At 47.2% G+C, this 12,953-nt stretch overlaps 1 protein-coding gene across 2 annotated transcripts in view; it reads right to left on the bottom strand.

Moving 5' to 3' along the window:
• The window catches only part of LOC126474143 (luciferin sulfotransferase-like), a 757,275-nt gene extending 744,855 nt beyond the window's left edge, over window positions 1–12,420 (bottom strand). For both annotated transcript variants that reach the window (XM_050101593.1, XM_050101591.1), the window contains exon 1: window positions 12,234–12,420. The gene's annotated coding sequence lies outside the window, so the exon portion shown is untranslated. The remainder of the gene's footprint in view (window positions 1–12,233) is intronic.
• Window positions 12,421–12,953: the final 533 nt, after the last annotated feature.

The following is a 12,953-nucleotide window of genomic DNA, read 5'->3' as shown; positions in this document are numbered from 1 at the left end:
AATACTGTTCCACCTGTGGCGCGCAGGCACATACGTAAAGGTGAAACTACATGTCCGCGCCCTGTCGGAATGCGCGCTCTTGTCACTAAAATGCAAACGTCATATGTCGCTACAAGTGCCATTATGAATAAAATGTTCTCTCTCAGAAGATATTAAAGAGATCACTGGGTCCCAAGCCTTGTCCAGTTGAAAACCCCTGCCTCAACTAGGATTCTTTAATTACTGAATCCCAGAAGGGTTTATCCAGGGTCGTGATTTTTGTGGCAGAATAATCTATATATTGTGTTCTGTGGTAATATAATGCTCAGTTTTTGATTGTATCGAATTGGAGAAGTACGACCACCGGCTTTATCGCAGGGAAGCTTTAGATGAACTGTGTCTATCAACCAACTGCTTCAGGAGGACACAGACGATGATTCTGAGGAATTATTGTCTTCGGACTCTAACCGTGGAGCAACAGCAACAGGTCCTCACAGGGCAATCAATCCGGCTGGTGACTGTATGAAATGTGAACCTACGGTTGACAATGTGGCTTACAAGGTGTGTCAACCATTTCAGCACTGGAAGTCACTTCATTGCACTGCTGATCAGGCACTGGAACAAGCTGTACAACCTACCCGTGTCACTACAAAAAGATATGATGCCGTACCTGGAGCATCGGTGCCGGAACCTACGGCCGCCGACCCGCCACCCTCATCCCCGTTGGTCCTAAGGGCGCTGAAGATACCACCCAAAGTGATGTACATCTGTGCCAACTATGTTAAGCTGTGCCACCCACTTAAAGAAAGGATTCCTGATTTACGAGCTGGATACGCGGGTGGTGGTGTAAAATTCTACACTCACACCTTCGAGGGTTATCAGAAGGTGTTCTACTTTTGCAAGAATCAACAGTTACCATTTCACACGTACCGGGATTCAGGAAAAGCTCCACCCACTGTCAGTGTACGCTGCGACACTACCAAAGGGGGATAAATCTGATACCATCTATGGGTCTATGTGCTGTCGACGAAAGTGCAGGTGGAGGATTACTGCTACTAGAACAAACTGTCCCAGTGTAAATATTGTCAACGTTGGACACACACATCTAATTATTGTTGGTTACCGGTACGCTGTGTTAAAAATGGCGCCATGCACCCCAGTACTGAATGCACACTACCTCCAGGCTCACCTCCTAAAGGCGTGTGTTGCTAGTGCCTGCATGCAGCTTCTTGGAAGGGCTGTAGCGAGTTTCAGAAAACACTTAAGGAGTTCTGCACATGAGCCTCACGTCCTGCACAACCACAGAGAGAGCATCCAACCATTCCCGATGAAACTTGCAATGGCTGACACAGTTAGCCAGACTACTCAAAAAGCCCCCATCCACTACCACAGTACCAGGTGTAGACTGCAACTACAACACTTGAGGGACGAACGTTTGCTTCAGTAGTGCAGGGTATACAGCGTGACACTGGTCGCTCAACACCGAGGGCGTCTTGGGACGAAGATGCGAATGCTGTGCTTAGAGAGGTGACAATTTTTCTTACATTTCTCACATTTCTTAGCAGCCAGAACTGCCTACACAAACTCATCCCTGCTGGGGAAAAATTGTCGTCAGCTAAAAACATGCTGTCTAGGATAGTTATACTGGTGGAAACACTGGATCAGCTTGAGGAGTCAGATTAACATCATGGCCACACGAACATCATATCTTTGTGTCTGTCTATGGAATGCTACTGGAGTCCGCAACAAGAAAGATGAGCAACAAGATTTCATTGGTCGTCAAAAGATCGATATAGTCCTCGTATCAGAGACACACATACGGCCAAATGAAACTAAAACTTTGACATATGGTGGGTTACCGCACTGATAGACGTGCGCAAGGTGGTGGCACAGCGGTTTACCTTCACCGTCTTATTACTCAACGGCATGTCGACCTACATAACCTACAGGAGCTTGAGGTGACTGGTGTGTCAGTCTGGCGGCATATGTTCACCCTGAAATGCAGCTCATAGCACAAGACGTACTTCATGTCTTAGCACCAAATGAGAAGACGTATATTGGCGGCGAATGGAATGCGAAGCATCCCTACTTGGAATTCAAATACCACCAACCCTAGGGGAATGTTGCTGCAGCGCTTTGAACAGGACTTTGAACTGGAGATAAGAGGACCTCTTGAGCGACTCACACTCCCTCTCCCAGACATCAATGTCCAGGACTTGGGATTGAACCCCATCTTGTTACTATCAATGACTTATCGTCGAATCGTGATACTGTTCTGGCACCGCTACAATGGTCGAGTTACCTACTGAACCAGCAAGGAAAATAACTGGCCCCAGTTCAAGAGGTACTTAAATAACAACATCATACCTACACGGGAGGTTGAGAAGACGGCCCAAATCGACTTTGCCGTCGATTACTTAATATGGAGGCTTCGGAAGGCCAACAACCTGGTTCTTGAGGACCTCCAGATCCACGATCCGTTGCCTCCCACAGTTGAAGAACTATGGCTACAGAAGAACCGGTACAAGAAGATATGGCAACTGTCACGCTACTCAGCTTACCGCCAATGGGTGCATTGCCTGGAAAGGCAGCTTCGCCGGCGATTACTTGAATGGCGAGTAGAAACTTCGGAGGATAAGATGTCCTCCCTCCTCCTGAAAACCAGAGAAGAATGGCGGTTAGTGATAAACTTCAGGGCCGACCCCTCACCCAAATGATCGCTTCAGATTCCTCAGGGATTAACAGAAGGCTCACTCACCAAAGCGGAAAAACTTGCGACGGCGTTTGACCGACAAATGACACTTCTCAGGGAGCCTCTGAACAGAGCCCAGAGGGACAACGAGTATGACACCTAACAACTCGTCCATCGGATCATCACCGCTCCTGACTGGTTCCATCCACATCTAACTACACCTAGCGAAATTAGAACCATACTCCGGAAGCTAACTGGGAACAAGTCACCTAGTCTTGACAAGATCAGCAACTTACAGATGAAGAGCTTCCCTTATCATGGCTGCTCTTGACAAGAATTTAGAATAGCCGTCTCGTGACAAAGTATATCCCCACTGCGTGGAAGATCGCCTAGGTAGTTCCTATACCCAAATCTCGGAAGGACGTTACCCTGGCCAAAAATTACCGTCCCATTAGTCTTCTTAGTGGTTGGGCAAATCCTTCGAGAGAGTCATCCAGGCCCTCATTTTGGAACCACTGGTGGCAGATGGTAAAATTAGGGTAGAACAGTAGGGCTTCCAACGTAAACTATCTGCGGAGCTGCAACTCCTTCGTCTGGCAGAACATGTTACCAGAAATTTCAGTGTATCTAGTGCCGCTGCAGTGGTCTTCTTAGATATTGAAAGGTCCTACGATAAGGTGTGGAGGGAACAAATAATTCGGAAACTGGATGAAGTGACGTCGATACCCGATTGTTACGTGAAACTGACAGCCAGTTTTTTGACAGACGGAAAGATATTGTTACAGTAGAGCGCCAGTCGTCTGATTTCTGACTGGCGCAGGTGAGGCTGCCTCAAGAATCCGTTTTATCCCCTCTGCTGTTTAATCTCTATGTCTGTTACAGGGGTACAGACTTCGCAATTCGCCGATGATACGGCTTTTCTTACCAGAGCCAGACACATTCATACCAACATTAGACGCTTCAATGTCAATTCGATGCCACAGCCCCTTCGTCTAAGACCTGTAAACTGTAACTAAATCACGCCAAGAAGACAGCCATTTATTTCAGCAAGAAACGACCCTCGATGCCTACGAACTAGAGACTCATAGGCGGAATATCCTCTGGGGTGCAACAGTGACTGACCTCGGTGTCACTTTGGACAAACACATATTTCACCATAAAGAGGTTGACCTTCTCAGGAACAAAGCCTTTAGTATGGCTAAGTATCAGTACCACAGCAAAACTTTGATTACAGGCGACGATGCTCTCTAAGATACTGTATGGCAGCTCGGTCTGGGCTTTGCCAATCAAGCAAAAATTGGCCACCTACAAGTTTCACAAAACATGTTACCCAGGTGGGTACTTCGTGCCACCCTTTACACTCGCATCGCTGACTTGCAAGCTCTCCTCCACATGGATACAGCACTAAAAGCAGTTCGCAAATGGAGACACTTTGCCGAAGTCAGTGTACTATCTAAGAAGTCTGGACAGGACAGTTCCCTCCCATGGCCTCTGTATAAGGTACTACGTTCCTTAGTACTATGACATGCTAACCAACTCCACCTACTTGCGGTATCATACAGACCGCGACACAGGCCCTGAGAAGTTGACCCCAAACGTTTGTTCATAATAAAGCGAATCGAAGCACCTAATTACCTTTCACCATTAAGTCTGGATCGTCGTCGACAATATCACTTCGATTGACAGCGTGTCAAAAGAAAAAACAGAAACGCAAAAACAAAAGAAAAATTCTCAGCTAGATCCGACTTACTACGCTGCGAAAGGCGACTGTGGCGCTCATGTTTATAGTACCTTTCATGTACTGGGCGTATCGTCTGACCTATGTAGCTTTGCCACTCTGGCAAGGAATTTTCTAAATTCCGGCCTTCCGCAGACGCACATCGTCCTTTACCGAACCAAAAAGTGCACTAATCTTCGATGGTGGTTGGAAGATTACTTTACCTTGATGTTTTCTTAGAATCCTTTAGACGAAAGGCTGCCGACGTTTGGAAGTAATGCCCTGGACCTGAACAGCTCTGCGTCTTTTTGATGTTGTGGATGGTCACGTTTCTTCCTCCTTAGCGCTGTACTAATGTGATGCGGAGAGTAATCATTATCTTTGAACACTGACTGTAGATGTTCTAGCTCTTTGCATGGCTACCTCCATCAGAAACAACATGAACATGTCCTAAGGACGCCAGTAGTTTGTGAAGGGTGATGGCAAGTCGACGCTTACAGGTATAGGTCCGTATGTGTGGGCTAACGGTAGACAGATTACCCTAATGACCTATCCACTCTCCTAGTAACCAAGACGTCCAAAAACGGTAAGCAATCATCCATCTCTATTTACATCATAAGGTGGATGTTCCTGTGGACTGCATTCAGATGTTGCAAAAAACGTGACAGTTCTTCTTCACCATGCGCTCACAATACAAAAGTGTTACCTACATATCGCCAAAAGACTCTCGGTATACGTTATGCAGAATGAAGAGCTCTCTGCTCAGAGTCTTCCATAAAAAGTTTACTACCACAGGCAGCAGGGGGCTGCCCATAGCAACACCGTCAGTCTACTTAAAATGTTCATTGTCAAATAAAAAGTAGGTTGAGGCGGCTCTCAACTGGGCAAGGCTTAGGACCCGGTGACCTCGTTAATACCGTCTGAGAGAAAATATTTTATTCATAATGACACGTCTGGCGATAGTTGACATTTCTTTTAGACACACGAGCGCCCATTCTGCCAGGAGGCGGACATGAAGTTTTACCTTTACACATGCACCTGCGCGCCACAGGTGGAAAAGTATTTGCAGAGTGTGTGGATTTCGATAGAGGACTCTCCTGTGATGCCGACAATGCACGTGAGTTTCCACGCCAGTTTTTTCTATATAGCTGACGCCGTGAACTGCAGACTCCATCCTTAGGATTAGAGTCCCATACCTTCCATATCGGAAGATTCAGCCGCCTGAGCTACTCTCAGGGTGAAATCGAAGTTTTGGAAGAGGTCCCCTTCGCCGTCTGCTGCTGATGCCATCCGCAGCTGCTGCCGTGTGTCCGCCGTCCGCCGCCCGCTACCGTCTCCAACTGCCGTCTGTCGCCGTACATTCGTCAGGCACCCGGTGCTAACCGCCACCGCTGCAGCCGCCGCCTCCACCCGGTGCTCGCCGCCGCCGCCGCTACCACTCCGACCCTCGTCATTGTTCTCCTTCCCCACTCCTGTGACATATGTCGCCGGAAGACAGCACAGTCCACCACAGACAACCCCACTATCACTATCATATACACCTCCCCTTCACCTTCACACACTGTTACCTCCTGGAGGGGCTCCTCTGGGTTTCCACTCTCTACTCCACCTCCCCTGCTCAGCCTCCTCCCGTTCTATCTCCTCCCAATCCCTGCATACCCACCTGTATGCTGCACCTACACCTGTACCTGCTCGTGTACCTGCTCATGCTCCTACTCCTACTACCCGCCCCTCCTCCCACCGGTACCTCCCAGTGGGAAGACTTTCCCCCACTCCCCACTCGCCCTGCTATGACCACTCCTACTTCCCCCACACAAGCGTCTTTGCCAACCCATCACAGTCGCCACCACAGAGCGCCCATCCTCTATTCAAAGTGCCTCTGATTCACATGTGGGGCCTGCCTCACAAGATATCCCAATCCAACGAGTCCCTCACCCCGCCAAAAAATCCCCTAAGCACCCAAGTGGCGACCTCGCCTCAACTGCCTTCTCCTAAAAACTACTGCCCACCCCTGTTCCTTCTGATGTCGCCCTGGGCACCACCCTTCCCTCTGCATCTCCAGCCCCTGTCCTGTATACCTTCATCCTTGCCAACCCCAAATCCTAAATTTCTTCACCCTCACCCTCAAAATCCGTAAGTGCACCCCCAGTTGCCCCACTGGCCAACTCTGTCCTCATGAAATCCCCCTCTCCCTCTTTCAAAATTGATCTCCTCCAGAAACTTCCTGTGTCACTTTTGGCCCACATGGGCCCCTCACACCTTTCCTTACCTGCTCCTCTCCCCATGAGCCCCAACCCCCTCATCGTCTGTCAACTGTCACTGCTGTGATCGCAAAACTCAGCTCTGTGGTCATGGAGGCAGAGGTGTTGGCGGAACTGAATGACCTCCCTACCCTGGAAATCAGCTTGACCTGCTCAATCTACAAAACCTCTAGCCCTACCTTCCTCATTGGAGTATTTACAGAGTACACCTCCTCCATGGATCACCTCATCACTGAGGGAGCCTTGATTTTCAACCGTCGCCACCATGTTCACCACTCCCGTACTGCTCCTCAAGCATACTGCTGACAATGCTGTCTCCTCTACAGTGTTCACCTGACCCACAACTGCCAGAACCCCCCCCCCCCTTCTGAACCCACTACAAAGCGTCCCACTTCCTCAGACAGTATTTTAACCTCACCTCTCCTACTTCCTATAACACCTGCATAGAACCCCGCCCCACCTACTCCTCAAACTAAAAAGCTAAATCCCCAATCACAACCATGGGCTCCCTGTCCCTGTTCGCCACATAGACCAGCCTATCCACCCCAACAATTCCTCCACGCCCTCTTAGGCCAAAGACATCATCCTCTTCCTGACTATTGTTCTCAAGAATATTCACCCCTTCCAATGCCCCCACCCCATTCAGCAGATCTTCCTTGCCACCCAATAGGTCTTCCATTTGATTACCTATGCCACATACTCCCACAACTAAGCCCATTTCACCTTCACCCACCTACACACTCTCGTTTAAACTTCTTTCTCCTCCTCTGTCCGTGACATCCTTCCCTCCCATCTCCTTTCACGTTTTGTCTCATGTACCTAAACATTTGCTCTGTCCCTGGCAACAAATACCTCTTCATGCATACCCTGTCCCAGCACCAGGTCGACTTCTCCATCCTTAATGAAACCTTCCTCCAACCTCATCATGTTGTGAGCATCTCTCCTGCACTGACAACCCCCTTCCCCTCACATGAGGCAGAGTTGCTACTAGCCACTGAAGCATATCCCTATCCAACCACAACCTCTGCCCAAAGACAACCGAACACCTGATCCTCAGAGTCTTGTATCCCTTCCTCACCTTCACCTGTGCCACTATCTATGTCCATCCCACAGATCCTCTCCCCTACGGCTTCATTTCCTATGTTGAGTGTACCTTCACCACCTATGTGATTGGTGCTGACCTCAACACCCACAGCCATGACCCTGCGCCACTTTGGTTGTGGCGTCAGTTCCTTACCAGCCGCCACGGCGACCTTGTTCCCCTCCACAGCACGCCTTTCCCAAAAGTAACTCCACCAAGGATTTTATCCTCGCTTCCACCAACCTCCTTTGTCGTATCGCCACAGACTTCCTCGACCCCATAGGTAATGATCACCTCCCAGTTCTTCTCACCATGTCCTCAGTCCATCGTCCCCCTCCTGCCCCCCACCTCCATGCTGCTCCTCCAAAGTCTGTTCATGACAACCGCTGTGCTGACTAGAATGCCTGCTGGGAATCCATTGCCTCACAGGGTGACAGCCACCAACTTACCCTTCACCATCCTGTTGATGTCACCCATGTCTCTGCCTTCCTCCAGAACACAATCGCAGATGCTGTGGAGGCCCACATTCCTACCAAACTCATCCACCCTACTGCCCTACACTTTTTCCACAGAGAGTCCTCAGCTCTTTGCTCTGCACCTGTGACTGGGATACACTCCTCTGCCTCCGGCAATTACGACAACGCATCCAAGACCTCCTCACAGCGAAGAAACGCCGGTACAGGCGCCAGACATGTACACACCTCAACTTCACCCTCTCTGTCAACCCAACGGAATGCAATATGGACATGAATGGATGCAGGTGATCAGACAGGATGCTTACGTTCGTGTCACCTGTCAGAGTTGTATCTAGACATATTGGGGGTACCATATCACTCCAAACGCACACGATCCGCACCATTAGAGAGCCTACACAAGCTTGAACACTTCCCTACTGAAATGCAGGCTCCATGGATTCGTGAGGTTGTCTCAATACCCATACACGTTCCATCCGCTCGACGCTATTTCAAATGAGACTCGTCCGAGAAGGCAATATGTTTCCAGTCATCAACAGTTCAATGTCTGTGTTGACGGGCCCTGGCGAGGCGTAAAGCTTAGTGTTGTGCAGTCATCAAGGGTACACGAGTGGGTCTTACGCTCCGAAGGCCCATATCGATGGTGTTTCGTAGAATGGGTCTCCCACTGACACTTATTGATGGCCAACCATTGAAACCTGCAGCAACTTCCGGAAGTGTTGCACTTCTGTCACGTCGAACGATTCTCTTCAGTCGTCGTTGGTCCCATTCTTTCAGGATCTCTTTCCGGTCGGAGCCATGTAGGAGATTTGATGTTTTACCATATTCCTGATATTCACAGCACAGTCGTGGAATGGTTCTACGGGAAAATCCCCACTTCATCGCTACCTCGAGGATGCTGTGTCCCATCGCTCGTGCGCCGACTGTGACACCACATTCAGACTAACTTAAATCTTGATAACTTGCCTTTGCAGCTTCAGTGACCGATCTAACGACAGCGCCAGGCAGTTGTTGTCTTATATAGATGTTGCCTGTTTATGTATCAGTGTATTTGAATACGCATGCCTGTACCAGTTTCTTTGGGTCTTCAGTGAACATTCGCATCAGTCTGCGTAACAGTGAAATGACGCTTCAGAGCGGAGTTCAACAAAGCTCCATCAACGGCAAAATCCATTCGGCGATAGAATTGGCAGCTCAAAGATTTAGGATGCACCTGCCACGAGAAATGAATTGGGCGATTTGAAGTGATTGAAGAAACGGTTGACGACGTGCTGGCGAGTTTCACACATAGCCCATATAAATTGACAAACAGAGCAAGCACAGAGCTGAAGATACCACAACCGACCATTTGGAAGATCTTAAGGAAGCGACTGAAGCTGAGGCATTACCGCTTGCCGTTGCTACAAGCCCTGACTCGCGATGACAAAGACGCTTTGAATTCCTGACACAGTCGCAAAAGCTTATGGAAGACTTTGGGTTTTATGAGAAACTCATTTTCAGCAACATTTTTTTTGTGAATGGCACAGTGAACAGGCAGAATGCACGGTTCTGGAAGGCAGAGAATCCCCACGTTATCTTACAGCATATTCTACATTCACCAGAAATTAGAGGGTTCTGTGCAGTCTCAAGGCATAAAGTTTTCGGTCGGTTTTTCTTCTCCGAAAAGACCATTGCAGAAAACGTGTAAAAGGTGGTAATAATTAAACATCTGATACCTGAGAGGATCCCCACGAAGAACGAGTGATCGTAGGACAAGGAAACTTTGTGGAAACATTTTTAAGGACATACGGAAGAGAAATAAGAATAAACCACCGAAAGAAACACATATTAATTTCTACATAAGACGGTAGTATTTGTTAATTGTGTGCCATGTTTATGTTGCTGGTTACAAAAGTTGTTCATTGTAATGACCATCTGCAGCCAAGAAGGCCAGGATATCATTTCACAATTGTTCGCAGCACTTTTCGAACGGTGGCCTATGGAATGTTCAGTTGTCGTGACATATCGTGCACTGTTTGAAGACTGCAAATCACGTCCAGCATTTTCAGCCAAGATACAGTAACTTCTTCAACAACTTGTGACGCAGTTGGCCGTCGGCCTTTACCACGAAAATTTCTCAAACCGCTACTCGAACCGAACTTCCGTATGGTGTTTTTCAACCCCGGTGCGAAAAAGGGACTTTTCCGTATTCCGTTAATACGTCGATACCCGCGAAGAGCAGTAGCACCGTTGCTATTGTTTCGATAAAACAACTTCACGAGTAAAGCCCTTCTCACCCTGTCCATGCCTTGTTGACTGCCTGCAGCTATAATGCACACTGATGCTTGTGTTTCAACACTACCTCAGTGTACCAGTACCGACGCTCAATAGCAGTTCATGAGAGTACCGTACCGAACAACGTTAATCCTGCAACGCACAACCTGATAATCATCCCTATAAAGTTGGGTACCCACGGGGTGAATAGTTTTCTGTCTACTTTGGCTCAAGTAGCGAATGTTTAATTACAAGCGCACTGTGTATTGACGTACTGGAAAATTGGCTCAAGTCGGAACTGGAGACCGACGGTGTTGACTTCATTTACCAACAGGATGGTGCTTCATCCTACTTCCATCATAATGCTCGTGAATTCTTAAAAAAAAAAAAAAAACCCTCGGGAACTTGAGCAACCGATGAATCGGTCGTGGTGAGTTTGGTGATCAGAAATTCATGTCACTGCTTTCATGCTCTCCTGAGCTAACTGCATTCGATTTTTTTGCGTGCGTTTATGTGAAAGTCTGAGTGTTGACGCCTCCTCTACCAGAAAACCTACCCGAATTGCGAGTTCGCATAAACAGTGCTTTTGAACAAATTGGTAGAGGCATATTGCTCGGAACGTGGGAAGAACTTGATTATTGGTTTGATAACTGCAGAATCATTAGGAGAGAAGGGTATGGCACATATGAAACACTTGTAATATGTCAAAAAATCGTTTTCAAATTTTCTATAAGTGTGCAAACAACTGTGACATTATGTACAATATAATAATTACAGAAATTTCATGAAAAAGCTTCAATCATTTATAATAACCTTGTAATTCATTCGGCAATGTGAGGCTCGCTGACCACTACGTAATTTTGTGCCTAATGCTGTATTAGCAAAGTAAAGACACTACACTGCCGATGTCACCTATGTAAGTACAAACAATACCGCTATAGGTTGTCTTCGAACACTACAGTAATTCTGGAACAATAGAAACAAATTCTGGCTACAATGTTCCACAGTAGAAGCATATCCACGAAGACTGAATGATGTAGCTAAAGGAAATACTATATTACACGCCACTGCGAATATTTACTTTTAATTTTTAATGTGGTCTGGTATATCGTATGAGGCATTGTGGGTGACAGATTAACCGCCATATTCACACACAATTATAAAAATGAGCAAACATGGACAACTGAATTTACAAAATTGTCATCGGTCTCATCCGATTAGGGAAGGATGGGGAAGGAAGTCGGCCGTGCCCTTTCAGAGGAACCATCCCGGCATTTGCCTGGAGTGATTTAGGGAAATCACGGAAAACCTAAATCAGGATGGCCGGACGCGGGATTGAACCGTCGTCCTCCCGAATGCGAGTCCAGTGGCTAACCACTGCGCCACCTCGCTCGGTACAAAATTGTATTCTGTGGACTATCGTATTTATTTCCGTCTCGTTTCCTCACATCAGCATCCTATTCACATCGCACATGAGTGATGTGGACAGTATTTAAAAGTTTTTTGATAGCTACGTATGAAAAACTGTCTCCTAACTATTAAGACTAGTACTTGTTTTGATTTGCAATTTCTGCATTAAATAATCATCAATTTCAGTTTCTCATATAAGGTAGTCACGGCAACATCTAGCAGAAATGCATTCAGTATCTACTTTCAGTACCTAAGACAAATTATACGTTTTAGCAGCAGAACATAGCGCCAATGTCCCAACAACCAGCTGCGACAAAGCTTTTTTTTTAATCCTACTACTGCTACATACACCTATGACAGTACTTACATATCACGTAGCTGTACAGTGTATCACTGTTTATGCTGCTATGCGAGTTGTTCCTGCCGTCAGTAAGACTAACAAAAGTATTTTTGTCTCGTTGCTAGCAGTGCAAGTGCCCACATGTACTGGTGAAAAGATCGCCGATCTGCTCCTTGCCAGGTACATTGTCGACATTCGTGGCTCTCGCTCTGACTCATCTGGTAGTGCTGACGATGGGGGCACTCCTGCTCGCTGCACTGTAAGGCTTCTGTGTCGCGAGGGTTTCCGTGAATCGATGGACTCCCGAAGAGCTTTATCAGACACCTGTCTTAAGATTGCTGTGTTCAGGGGAGAGAGGGAATAACTTTGGAGTGGGGATTCAAAGAGTATTTTTCACTGAAGCGCCAAAGAAACTGGTATAGGCATGCGTATTCAAATACAGAGATATGTAAACAGACGGAACACGGTGCTGCGGCCGGCAAGCCCGAAATAAGAGAATAAGAGAACAACTTTTTGGTGCAGTTGTTAAATCGGTTACTGCTGCTACAATGGTAGATTATCAAGATTTAAGTGAGTTTGAATGTGGTGTTAAAATCGGCTCACTATAGTGGAACGCGAAATTGAAGCGTCACCCATCCACCAGTGTCAGCCCCATTTGAAGGTGAATATAAGTTGAATTTAGTTTTGTTGATGTATTTTCGGATTGTTTGTAATGGTTGTGAATTGACTAAAGTTTGTATTTACTTT

The sequence above is a fragment of the Schistocerca serialis genome, chromosome 4 (genome assembly GCF_023864345.2).
Source record: "Schistocerca serialis cubense isolate TAMUIC-IGC-003099 chromosome 4, iqSchSeri2.2, whole genome shotgun sequence".
In the NCBI taxonomy this organism is placed as follows: Eukaryota; Metazoa; Arthropoda; class Insecta; order Orthoptera; family Acrididae; genus Schistocerca; species Schistocerca serialis.
Note: the sequence above shows the minus strand (reverse complement) of the source record. Positions and strands in the feature narration are given on the sequence as shown.